This window comes from Agelaius phoeniceus, unplaced genomic scaffold, assembly GCF_051311805.1.
Source record: "Agelaius phoeniceus isolate bAgePho1 unplaced genomic scaffold, bAgePho1.hap1 Scaffold_466, whole genome shotgun sequence".
In the NCBI taxonomy this organism is placed as follows: Eukaryota; Metazoa; Chordata; class Aves; order Passeriformes; family Icteridae; genus Agelaius; species Agelaius phoeniceus.
In genome coordinates, this window is record NW_027510028.1 from 23322 (window position 1) to 35922 (window position 12601).

General features: G+C 41.2%; 1 long non-coding RNA gene across 1 annotated transcript; it reads left to right on the forward strand.

The window, feature by feature from the left end:
* The first annotated feature begins 1411 nt into the window (after positions 1-1411).
* Positions 1412-9992, forward strand: LOC143693246 (uncharacterized). Its single transcript, XR_013180759.1, has 3 exons — positions 1412-1443; positions 4042-4180; positions 9952-9992. It is a non-coding gene; the product is annotated as an uncharacterized LOC143693246 (long non-coding RNA).
* The last annotated feature ends 2609 nt before the right edge of the window (positions 9993-12601 follow it).

Here is a 12601-nt window from a genome sequence, read left to right on the forward strand (position 1 = left end):
ATTTTTAGGGGATTTTTAGGTGGAATTTTGGGAGAATTTGGGGGATTTTTTGGGGGGATTTGGGTTGATTTTGGGGGAATTTTGGGGATTTTTTGCGGGAATTTTTTGGGATTTTTTTGTGGATTTTTGGGCATTTTTTTTTTGAATTTTGGAGATTTTTTGGGGGAATTTTTGGAGATTTTTTGGGGAATTTTGGGGGGAATTTTTGGGTAAATTTTGGGGGAATTTTTTTGGCGGAATTTTGGAGATTTTTTTGGTAATTTTGGGGGGAATTTTTTTGGGATTTTTGGGGATTTTTTGACGGAATTTTCGGGGAATTTTGGGGGATTTTTGGGGAATGTTTTGGGATTTTTTTGTGGATTTTTGGGCATTTTTTTTGGAATTTTGGAGATTTTTTGGGGGAATTTTTGGGGGATTTTTGGGCATTTTTTTGGGGGGAATTTTGGGGAATTTTGGGTGGATTTTTGGGTGGATTTTTGGGTGGATTTTTGGGGTAAATTGTCCCAATTTAATGTAAATTTTCCCATTTCCCCCCTCAGATGCAGCTGCTCCGTTTCTTTGTGCTGCCCCCGGCCCTGGGGGGGGTCCCTGAGCTCGGGGTCCCCTCGGGCCTGGGCTCCCCCCTGGAGGCAGCCAAGGGGGCGGAGCCGGGGGTGAGCGGGGCCAGCTGGAGCTCTGCTGGTACCTGGCTGGGCAGGTGAGATTGGGCTGAAAAACCCAAATTTTGGGCAATTTTGGGTGAAATTTGGGCGAAATTTGGGTGAAATTTGGGCTTTTATCGGATGAATTTTGGTGAAATTTTGGATTTTTTTGGGTGATTTTTGGGGTTTCTTTGGGGCTTTTTGGGGCCACCTGGGAGCTCTGCTGGTACCTGGGCTGGGCAGGTGAGAATTGGGTCAAAAAGGGCGATTTTGGGCAACTTGGGTGAAATTTGGGTGAAATTTGGGTGAAATTTGGGTGAAATTTGGGCTTTTTTCGGGTGAATTTTGGTGAAATTTTGGGGGTTTTTGGGTGGTTTTGGGGTCACCTGGGAGCTCTGCTGGTACCTGGGCTGGGCAGGTGAGATTTGGGGTCAAAAACCCAAATTTTGGGCAATTTGGGGTGAAATTTGGGTGAAATTTGGGTGAAATTTGGGTGAAATTCGGGTGAATTTTGGTGACATTTTGGGGATTTTTTGGTGAAATTTTGGATTTTTTTGGGTGGTTTTTGGGTTTTTGGGTGGTTTTGGGGTCACCTGGGAGCTCTGCTGATACCTGGGCTGGGCAGGTGAGATTTGGGGTCAAAAACCCAAATTTTGGGTAATTTGGGTGAAATTTGGGCTTTTTTCGGGTGAATTTTAGTGAAATTTTGGGGTTTTTTGGTGAAATTTTGGGGATTTTCTGGGTTTTTTTTTGGGTGGTTTTGGGGTCACCTGGGAGCTCTGCTGGTACCTGGGCTGGGCAGGTGAGATTTGGGGTCAAAAACCCAAATTTTGGGCAATTTTGGGTGAAATTTAAGTGAGGAGGAGCTGCGGGTGCTGCGCTGGATTTGGGGATTTTAATGGGATTTTAGTGGGATTTTAATGGGGTTTGAATAGGATTTGAATGGGATTTTTATGGATTTTTTTCAGTTTTAATGCAATTTTAATGGGATTTTTTTCTGGATTTGGGGGATTTTTCTGGGATATTTTGAAGTTTCTGATTCCTCCCAATGTTTTGGGGTGCAGGTGAGGCCCCCCCAAACGAGGAGGAGCTGCGGGTGCTGTGCTGGATTGGGGGGATTTTAATGGGATTTTATGGGATTTTAATGGGATTTAAATGGGATTTTTAATGGGATTTTTGTGAGGTTTTTATGGGATTTGAATGGGATTTTAAACGGGATTTAAATAGGATTTTTGTAGGATTTTAATGGGATTTTAATGGGATTTTTAACGGGATTTTTATGTGGATTTAATGCCATTTTTATGGGATTTTTAAGGGATTTTAAGGGATTTTTAATGGGATTTTTATGGGATTTTTAATGGGGTTTTTAATGGGATTTTTATAGAATTTTTATGGGATTTTAATGGGATTTTTTAATGTGTTTTAATAGGATTTTAATGGGATATTTAATAGGATTTTTAAGGGGATTTTTAATGGATTTTTAAGGGGATTTTTATGGGATTTTAATTGGGATTTTTAAGGGATTTTAAGGGATTTTTAATGGGATTTTAATGGGATTTTTAAATGGGGTTTTTAATGGGATTTTTATGGAATTTTTATAGAATTTTAATGGGATTTTTAAATGGGTTTTTAATGGGATTTTAATGGAATTTTTATAGAATTTTAATGGGATTTTAATGGGGTTTTTAATAGGGTTCTAATGGGATTTTTATAGGATTTTAATGGGATTTTTATAGGATTTTAGTGGGATTTTTGCAATTTTAATGGGATTTTAATGGGATTTTTTGTGGGATTTTTAACGGGATTTTAATGGGATTTTAATGGGATTTTAGTGCCATTTTAATGGGATTTTAGTGCCATTTTAATGGGATTTTTTCCCTTTGGGTTCCAGGTGAGGCCCCCCCAAACGAGGAGGAGCTGCGGGTGCTGCGCTGGATTGGGGGATTCCTATGGATTTTTAATGGCATTTTAAATGGGATTTTTATAGGATTTTTATGGGATTTTTTAATGGGATTTTAATGGGATTTTTCATGGGTTTTTAATGAGATTTTTATAGGGTTTAAATGGGATTTTTTAATGGGATTTTTTAATGGGATTTTTATAGGATTTTTATGGGATTTTTAATGGGATTTTTTAATGGCATTTTTATGGGATTTTTTAATGAGATTTTTAATAGGATTTTTTAATGGGACTTTTTTGGGTATTTTATGGGATTTTTAATGAGATTTTTAATGGGATTTTAAAATGGGATTTTTATAGGATTTTAATGGGATTTTGGTGGGATTTTTAATGGAATTTTAATGGGATTTTTGTGGGATTGTAATGGGATTTTTATAGGATTTTAATGGGATTGGGATTTTTATAGGATTTTAATGGGATTTTTATAGGATTTGAATGGGATTTTTCAATGGGATTTTTAATGGGATTTTTCAATGGGATTTTTAATGGGATTTTAATGGAATTTTAAAAGATTTTTAATGGGATTTTTAATGGGATTTTTTTCCCTTTTTGGGTTCCAGGTGAGGCCCCCCCAAACGAGGAGGAGCTGCGGGTGCTGCCCTGGATCCTGGGGGATTCCTATGGGATTGGAATGGGATTTTTTTCATTTTTAATACAATTTTAATGGGATTTTATAGGATTTTTAATGGGATTTTTGTAGGATTTTTTGGAATTTTTATGGGATTTTGATGGGATTTTTCTGGGACTTTTGTGGGATTTTTCATGGGATTTTTCTGGGATTTTTCATGGGATTTTAATGGGATTTTTTTTAGGATTTTTTATGGGATTTTTTGCAGTTTTTATAGGATTTTTAATGGGATTTTTTCCCTTTTTGGGTTCCAGGTGAGGCCCCCCCAAACGAGGAGGAGCTGCGGGTGCTGCGCTGGATTGGGGGATTCCTATGGGATTTTTAATGGCATTTTAAATGGGATTTTAATGGGATTTTTTTTAGGGATTTTATGGGATTTTTTGCAGTTTTTATAGGATTTCTAATGGGTTTTTTTCCCTTTTGGGTTCCAGGTGAGGCCCCCCCCAAACGAGGAGGAGCTGCGGGTGCTGCGCTGGATTGGGGGATTCCTATGGGATTTTTAATGGCATTTTAAATGGGATTTTAATGGGATTTTTTGTAGGATTTTAATGGGATCTTTATGGGATTTTTTAATGGAATTTTAATGGGATTTTTATAGGATTTCTAATGGGATTTTTTCCCTTTTGGGGTGCAGGTGAGGCCCCCCCAAACGAGGAGGAGCTGCGGGTGCTGCGCTGGATTGGGGGATTCCTATGGGATTTTTAATGGCATTTTAAATGGGATTTTAATGGGATTTTTTTTAGGATTTTTATGGGATTTTTATAGGATTTTTATGGGATTTTTAATGGGTTTTTTTTCCTTTTTGGGTTCCAGGTGAGGCCCCCCCAAACGAGGAGGAGCTGCGGGTGCTGCGCTGGATCCTGGGGTCCCCCCTGGCGCAGGGCGGGGACGTGGCCCAGAGGAGCTTCCTGAGCCCCCAGGGGCCCCACGTGCTGCTGGAGATCGGGCCCAGGTCAGGAATTTGGGGGATTTTGGGGGATTTTGGGGCATTTCCGGGATTTTGGGGAATTTTGGGGGGATTGGAGGGGATTTTGGGGGGATTTTGGGGGATTTTTGGGGATTTTTTGGGAATTTTGGGGCAATTTTTGGGGGATTTTTGGGGAATTTTAAGGGGATTTTTTGGGAATTTTTTTGGATTTTTGGGGAATTTTTTGGGGGCATTATTTGGGATTTTTTGGGGATTTTGGGGCAATTTTTGGGGAATTTTTGGGGAAATTTAGGGGGGATTTTTGGGGGATTATTTGGGATTTTTTGGGATTTTTTTGGAATTTTTTGGATTTTTTGGGGAATTTTTTTTGATTTTTTGGTGAATTTTGAGGAATTTGAGGGGATTTTAAGGGGATTTTTGGGGGATTTTGGGGGAAATTTAAGGGGGATTTTTGGGGGATTTTGGGGCGATATTTGGGGAAATTTAAAGGGGATTTTTGGGGGATTTTGAGGCACTTTTTGGGGAAATTTAGGGGAGATTTTTGGGAAATTTTGGGGCAATGTGAGGGAATTTTGGGCAAATTTAAGGGGGATTTTTGGGGATTTTTTGGGAATTTTGAGGCGATTTTTGGGGAAATTTAGGAGGGGTTATTTGGGATTTTTTGGGGATTTTTTTGGGGATTTCTGGGGAAATTTAGGGGGATTTTGGGGGATTTTGGGGCAATTTGAGGGGATTTTGGGCAAATTTTGGGGGAATTTTTGGGGGATTTTGGGGCGATATTTGGGCAAATTTAAGGGGGATTTTTGGGGATTTTTGGGGGATTTTGGGGCACTTTTTGGGGAAATTTGGGAGAGGTTATTTGGGATTTTTTGGGGACTTTTTTGGATTTTTTTGGGATTTTTGGGGGATTTTTTTTGGAATTTTTTGGATTTTTGGGGATTTCTTTGGGGATTTTTTTTGAGTTTTTGGGGGCATTATTTGGGATTTTTTGGGGATTTTGGGGCAATTTTTGGGGAATTTTTGGGGAAATTTAGGGGGGATTTTGGGGGATTATTTGGGATTTTTTGGGATTTTTTTGAAATTTTTGGGGCAATTTTTTTGGGATTTTTTGGATTTTTTGGGGGTATTATTTGGGATTTTTTGGGGAATTTTGGGGCGATTTTTGCGGAAATTTAGGGGTGGGAATTTAGAGGGATTGGAGGGGATTTTGGGCAGATTTAACGGGGATCTTTTGGGAATTTTTGGGAATTTTGGGGCAATTTTTGGGGGATTTTTGGGCAAATTTAAGGGGGATTTTTGGGGAATTTTGGGCAAATTTAGGGGGGAATTCTGGGCAATTTTGGGCAAATTTAAGGGGGATTTTTGGGGATTTTTGGGGAATTTGAGGCGATTTTTGGGGAAATTTAGGGGGGATTTTTGGGGAAATTTAGGGGGGATTTTTGGGGAATTTTGGGGAAATTTGAGGGGGGATTTTTGGCGGATTTTGGGCAAATTTAAGGGGGATTTGAGGGAATTTTGGGCAAATTTAAGGGGGATTTTTGGGGGAAATTTAGGGGGGATTTTTGGGGATTTTTGGGGGATTTTGGGGCGATTTCTGGGGAAATTTAGGGGGATTTTGGGGGAATTTTGGGGCAATTTGAGGAATTTTGGGCAAATTTAGGGGGGATTTTTGGGGAATTTTGGGCAAATTTAGGGGGGATTTTTGGGGAATTTGAGGCAATTTCTGGGCAAATTTTGGGGGGATTTTTGGGGATTTTGGGGCAATTTGAGGGAATTTTGGGCAGATTTAAGGGGCCATTTTTGGGGAATTTTGGGTAAATTTAAGGGGGATTTTTGGGGGATTTTGGGGATATTTGGGGAAATTTAGGGGGGATTTTTTTGGAATTTTGGGGCGATTTTTGGGGAAATTTAGGGGGATCTTTTGGGGGATTTTGGGGCAATTGAGGGAATTTTGGGGACATTTAAGGGGGATTTTTGGGATTATTTGGGGATTTTGGGGTAATTTTTGGGGGATTTTTGGGAATTTTGGGGCAATTTTTGGGGAATTTTGGGGGAATTTTGGGGGAATTTTTGGGGAATTTTAAGGGGATTTTTGGGGAATTTTTTGGGATTTTTGGGGAATTTTTTGGGGGCATTATTTGGGATTTTTTGGGGATTTTGGGGCAATTTTTCGGAATTTTTGGGGAAATTTAGGGGATTTTTGGGGGATTATTTGGGATTTTTGGGATTTCTTTTGAAATTTTTGGGGCAATTTTTTTGGGATTTTTTGGATTTTTTGGGGTATTATTGGGATTTTTTGGGGAATTTTGGGGCGATTTTTGCGGAAATTTAGGGGGGATTTTGGGGGATTTTTTGGCGGCATTATCTGGGATTTTTTTGGGGAATTTTGGGGGGATTTTGGGCAATTTTGGGGCATTTCGGGACATTTCCGGGATTTTGGGCGATTGGAGGGATTTTGGGCAAATTTAAGGGGGATTTTTGGGGATTTTTGGGGGATTTTGAGGCGATTTTTGAGGAAATTTAGGGGGGATTTTTGGCGGATTTTGGGCAAATTTAAGGGGGATTTTTGGGGAATTTTGGGCAAATTTAAGGGGATTTTTGGGGATTTTTGGGGATTTTTTGGGAAATTTAGGGGGGATTTTTGGGGAATTTTGGGGCATTTCTGGGATTTTGGGGAATTTGGGGGGATTGGAGGGGATTTTGGGCAGATTTTGGGCATATTTACAGGACATTTTTGGCAAATTTAGGGGGATTTTTGGGGATTTTTTGGGAATTTTGGGGAAATTTTTGGGGAAATGTAGGGGGATTTTTGGGGGATTATTTGGGATTTTTTTGGATTTTTTTTGAATGTTTTTGGATTTTTGGGGATTTTTTTGGGATTTTGGGGAATTTTGGGGATTTTTTGAGGAAATTTAGGCGGGAATTTTGGGGATTTTTTGGGAATTTTGAGGCGATTTTTGGGGAAATTTAGGAGGGGTTATTTGGGATTTTTTGGGGATTTTTTTGGGGATTTCTGGGGAAATTTAAGGGGATTTTTGGGAATTTTGGGGGCAATTTGAGGGGATTTTGGGGAAATTTAATGGGGATTTTTGGGGATTTTTTGGGAATTTTGGGGCAATTTTGGGGGGATTTTTGGGAATTTTGGGCAATTTTTGGGGAATTTTTGGGGAAATTTAGGGGGATTTTTGGGGGATTATTTGGGATTTTTTGGGGATTTTTTTGGAATTTTTTGGATTTTTTGGGGGCATTATTTGGGATTTTTTGGTGAATTTTGGGAAATTTGAGGGATTTTAAGGGGATTTTTGGGGGGATTTTGGGGAAAATTTAGGGGGGATTTTTGGGGCATTTTGGGGCGATATTTGGGGAAATTTAAGGGGGATTTTTGGGGATTTTGAGGTGATTTTTGGGGAAATTTAGGGGGGATTTTTGGGGATTTTTGGGGCAATTTGAGGGGATTTTGGGCAAATTTAGGGGGGATTTTTCGGGGGATTTTGGGGCGATATTTGAGGAATTTAGGGGGGATTTTTGGGGATTTTGGGGATTTTTTGGGGAAATTTAGGGGGGAATTTTGGGGCAATTTGAGGGGATTTTGGGCAGATTTTGGGGGGATTTTTGGGGAATTTTGGGCAAATTTAGGGGGATTTTTGGGGGATTTTGGGGATTTTTTGGGGAAATTTAAGGGGGGTTTTTGGGGAATTTTGGGGATTTTGAGGCAATTTTTGGGGAAATTTGGGAGAGGTTATTTGGGATTTTTTTGGAATTTTTGGGGGGATTTTTGGGGGATTTTGGGGATTTTTTTGGGAAATTTAGGGGGGATTTTTGGGGGATTTTGGGGCAATTTGAGGGAATTTTGGGCAAATTTAAGGGGGATTTTGGGGAATTTTGGGGGATTTTGGGGAATTTTTGGGGGATTTTGGTGATTTTGGGGATTTTTTGGAGAAATTTTGGGGGATTTTTGGGGATTTTTTGGGAATTTGGGGCAATTTTGGGGGGATTTTTGGGGAATTTTGGGGCATTTTTTGGGGAATTTTGGGGGAATTTTTGGTGGATTATTTGGGATTTTTTGGGGATTTTTTTGGAATTTTTTGGATTTTTTGGGGGCATTATTTGGGATTTTTTTGGGGATTTTGGGGCAATTTTTGGGAATTTTTGGGGAAATTTAGGGGGGATTTTTGGGGGATTATTTGGGATTTTTTGGGATTTTTTTTGGGGGATTTTTTTGGGGATTTTTTTTGGAATTTTTTGGGGGGCGTTATTTGGGATTTTTTGGGGGCGTTATTTGGGATTTTTTGGGAATTTTGGGCAAATTTAAGGGGGATTTTTTGGGATTTTTTGTGAATTTTGGGGCGATTTTTGGGGAAATTTAGGGGGGATTATTGGGATTTTTGGGGACTTTGGGGCAATTTTTGGGGAAATTTAGGCGGGTTATTTGGGATTTTTTGGGGATTATTTGGGATTTTGGGGGATTTTTTTGGGATTTTTTTGGAATTTTTTGGAGATTTTTTTGGATTTAGGGGAATTTTTTGGGGGCATTATTTGGGATTTTTTGGGGAATTTTGGGGCGATTTTTGCGGAAATTTAGGGGGGATTTTGGGGATTTTTTGGGATTATTTGGGATTTTTTTGGGGGCATTATCTGGGATTTTTTGGGAAATTTTGGGGGATTTTGGGGCAATTTGAGGGGATTTTAAGGGGATATTTGGGGGGATTTTTGGGGATTTTTTGGAATTTTGGGGCGATTTTTGGGGAAATTTAGGGGAGATTTTTGGGGGGGAATTTTGGGGATTTGGAGGGATTTTTTTGGGATTTTTTTCTTGAAATTTATTGGGATTTATGGGGGATTTTTTTTGGAATTTTTTGGATTTTTGAGGGGGCGATTTTTGGGGAAATTTAGGGGGGATTATTTGGGATTTTTGGGGGATTATTTTTGATTTTTGGGGGATTGTTTTGGAATTTTTTGGATTTTTTGGATTTTTTTTGAGGGCATTATTTGGGAGTTTTGGGTGAATTTTGGGGCAATTTGAGGGGATTTTAAGGGGATTTTTTGGGGAATTTTTTGGGAAATTTAAGGGGTTTTTTTGTGGGATTTTTATGGCAATTTTGGGCATTTTGGCCTAATGAAGGACAGTTCATTAGTGCTAATTAATTAATTACTGGTGTTAATTATGGCAGGGCTGGGGGCTGTGTCCTTATGCCACCTTTTGGGGAGGGTTTTGGGGGGGATTTTTGGGTTTTTTTAGGGGATTTTTTGTGGGATTTTTATGGCAATTTTGGGATTTTGAGTTAATTAAGGACAGTTCATTAGTGGTAATTAATTAATTACTGGTGTTAATTACAGCAGGCTGGGGGCTGTGTCCTTATGCCACCTTTTGGGGAGGATTTTGGGATTTTTTGGGGATTTTTTGTGGGATTTTTTATGGCGATTTTGGGAACTTGGGGCTAATGAAGGAGAGCTCATTAGTACTAATTAATGAGTGGTGTTAATTATGGCAGGCTGGGGGCTGTGTCCTTATGCCACCATTTGGGGGGGGATTTTGGGTTTTTTAGGGGATTTTTTATGGATTTTTCTGGTAATTTTGGGAATTTGGGGCTAATTAAGGAGAGCTCATTAGTATTAATTAATTAATTGGGGTTAATTATGGCAGGCTGGGGGCTGTGTCCTTATGCCACCTTTGGGGGGGATTTTGGGGTTTTTTAGGGGATTTTTTATGGGATTTTTATGGCGATTTTGGGAATTTGGAGCTAATTAAGGACAGTTCATTAGTGGTAATTAATTAATTGTGTTAATTATGGCAGGCTGGGGGTGTGCACGCCCCTGTCCACCAATGCCGTGTCCCAGGATCCTGCTGCAGGTGGGGCAGAAACTTCCCAAAAAATGCCCAAAAATTGCCCAAAACATGGCCAAAAATTGCCCAAAACATGGCCAAAAAATTGCCCAAACAATGGCCAAAAAATTGCCAAAAATTGCCCAAACAATGCCCAAAAAATGGCCAAAAAATGGCCAAAAAATGGCCAAAAATTGCCCAAACAATGCCCAAAAAATGGCCAAAAATTGCCCAAACAATGCCCAAAAATGCCCAAACAATGCCCAAACAATGGCCAAAAATTGTCCAAAAATTGCCCCAAAATTGCCCAAAAATTGCCCCGAAAATTGCCCAAAACAATGCCAAAAAATGGCCAAAAAAATGGCCAAAAATTGCCCAAAAACCACCCAAACAATGCCCAAAAAAATGGCCATAAAATTGCCCAAACAATGCCCAAAAACGCCCAAACAATGCCCAAAAAATGGCCAAACAATGGCCAAAAATTGCCCAAACAATGCCAAACAATGCCAAAAAAATGGCCAAAAAAATGGCCCAAACAATGCCCAAAAAATGGCCAAAAAATGGCCAAAAATTGCCCAAAAAATGGCCAAAAATTGCCCAAAACATGGCCCAAACAATGCCCAAAAAATGGCCAAAAATTGCCCAAAAAATGGCCAAAAAATGGCCAAAAATTGCCCAAAAAATGGCCAAAAATTGCCCAAACAATGCCCAAAAAATGCCCAAAAAATGGCCAAAAATGGCCAAAAAAGGCCAAAAAATGGCCAAAAAATGGCCAAAAATTGCCCAAACAATGCCCAAAAAATGGCCAAAAATTGCCCAAACAATGCCCAAAAAATGGCCAAAAAATGGCCAAAAATTGCCCAAACAATGCCCAAAAAATGGCCAAAAAATGGCCAAAAATTGCCCAAAAATTGCCAAAAAAAATGGCCAAAAATGGCCAAAAATTGCCCAAACAATGCCCAAAAAATGGCCAAAAAATGGCCAAAAATTGCCCAAAAAATGGCCAAAAATGCCCAAAAATGGCCAAAAATGGCCAAAATTTGCCCAAAAATGGCCAAAAAATTGCCCAAAATTGTCCAAAAATTGCCCCAAAAATTGCCCAAACAATGCCCAAAAAATGGCCAAATATTGCCCAAAAATTGCCCCAAAAATGCAAAAAATCCCCAAAATTTCCTCAAAAATGCAAAAAACATCCCCAGAAATTCCCCAAAAATTGCCTCAAAATTCACGAAAAAATTTCCCCCAAAACTGCCCAGAAATGACCCAAAAATTTCCCAAAATTGCCCAAAAAATGCCCCAAAAATTCCCCAAAATTCCCCAACACTGTCCTGGTGTGTCCAAAGCTGTCCCCAGTGTCCCCAAAATGTCCTCAATGTCCCCAATCCCTTTAATGTCCCAGTGTCCTCAATATCCCCAATGTCCCCCATTGTCCCCAATGTCCCCACTCCCATTAATGTCCCCCATTGTCCCCAATGTCCCCAATCCTATTAATGTCCCAGTGTCCCCAATGTCCCCCAATGTCCCCCATTGTCCCCAATGTCCCCAATCCCATTAATGTCCCAATGCCCCCAATGTCCCCCAATGTCCCCAATGTCCCCCAATGTCCCCAATCCCATTAATGTCCCACTGTCCTCAATGTCCCCAATCCCCTCAATGTCCCATCAATGTCCCCTCAATGTCCCCAATGTCCCCCCCCCAATCCCCGCATTGTCCCCACTGTCCTCAATGCCCTCAATGTCCCCATTGATGTCCCAATGTCCCCAATGTCTCCAACCCCCCTCAATGTCCCCAATCCCCCTCAATGTCCCCAATGTCCCCAATGTCCCCAATCCATTAATGTCCCAGCGCCCTCAATGCCCCCAATGTCCCAGTGTCCCCATTCCCCCCAATGTCCCAATGTCCCCATTCCCCCAATGCCCCCACCGTCCCAATGTCCTCTCAATGTCCCCAATGTCCCCAATCCGCCCAATTCCCTCAATGTCCCCCAATATCCCCCAGTCCCCCAGTGTCCCCAATGTCCCCAATGTCCCCCCAAATCCCTCCAATGTCCCCAATGTCCTCAATGCCTCCAATGTCCCCAATCCCCTCAATACCCCCAATGTCCCAGCGTCCCAATCCCCCAAGGTCCCCAAGGTCCCCAATGTCCCCAATCCCCCAGTGTCCCCAATCCCCCTCAATGTCCCCCCAATGTCCCCCAATGTCCCCTCAATGTCCCCACTGTCCCCAATGTCTCCAACCCCCCCAGTCTCCCCAATCCTCTCAATGTCCCCAGCGTCCCCAATGTCCCCACTGTCCCGTCAATGTCCCCCCAATCCCCTCAATGTCTTCAATGTCCCCAATGTCCCCAGCAGCCCCAATGTCCCCAATGTCTCCAATCCCATTAATGTCTCAATGTCCCCAATGTCTCCAACCCCCCCGATGTCCCCGATGTCCCCTTGATGTCCCCGATGTCCCCAATCCCCTCAATGTCCCCAATGTCTCCAAACTCCCCTCAATGTCCTCTCAATGTCCCCCCAATGTCCCCAATCCCCTCAATGTCCCCCCAATGTCCCCAATGTCCCTTCAATGTCCCCAATTCCCCCAATCCCATCAATGTCCCCAGTGTCCCCCCAATGTCCCCC